The following is a 703-nucleotide window of genomic DNA, read 5'->3' on the forward strand; positions in this document are numbered from 1 at the left end:
AGTATTCAAATTTTCAGCAATAGCCATTCCCCAAACTATATTATTATGTCCAGAAAATAATGTATTTCAAAATTCATTGTTAAAGTTTTGTGGTTCCTATAGACTTGATCTTCAGGTGAGAGTTTTCATTGTCAAAATTCACTAGTTAGATGTTGTAGCAGTATCATAAAATCATGCATTAAGAAAATAAATGAGCATAGCAATGCCACTCTTAAAACAATACTGTGGCAAGCACCAGAGGACATTTTTGTTAGCATTCCCCTCCCTGATTCCCTATTTTTAAAATTTTAATAATCATGAGTGGCAACATTTGTTTGGATAACTTTAAGGCATCAGCTAGCATAAATATTTTTGAACTCCATAATTTTAAATGTAAATATTCACCTGGAATTCTCTTTGTGTAAAGCTCTCCTCTTGGGGGGTACTTTCGTGGGTGCACTCCCTAGTAGCCAAAATGCTGGTAGGTGGGTCCAAAATTGGCAGGATTTTTTTTATTGCATTGTGCTCAAATCTCTAGAATCAAAGGTCAAGTTGTCACTACCTAGAAATAATAATATACAGTTTGCATTCTAGTGGCTTTAAAATATGGACTTCCCCAATTACTATCCCCAATCTCTATTTTCAGGGTTTCTTTTTCTTCTTCATTTTCTATTCTATTTCTTTTCTTTTTCTTTTTTGGGGGGCTCATTAGATTTTAACTGAA

The sequence above is a fragment of the Myotis brandtii genome, unplaced genomic scaffold (genome assembly GCF_000412655.1).
Source record: "Myotis brandtii unplaced genomic scaffold, ASM41265v1 scaffold345, whole genome shotgun sequence".
Taxonomy (NCBI): Eukaryota; Metazoa; Chordata; class Mammalia; order Chiroptera; family Vespertilionidae; genus Myotis; species Myotis brandtii.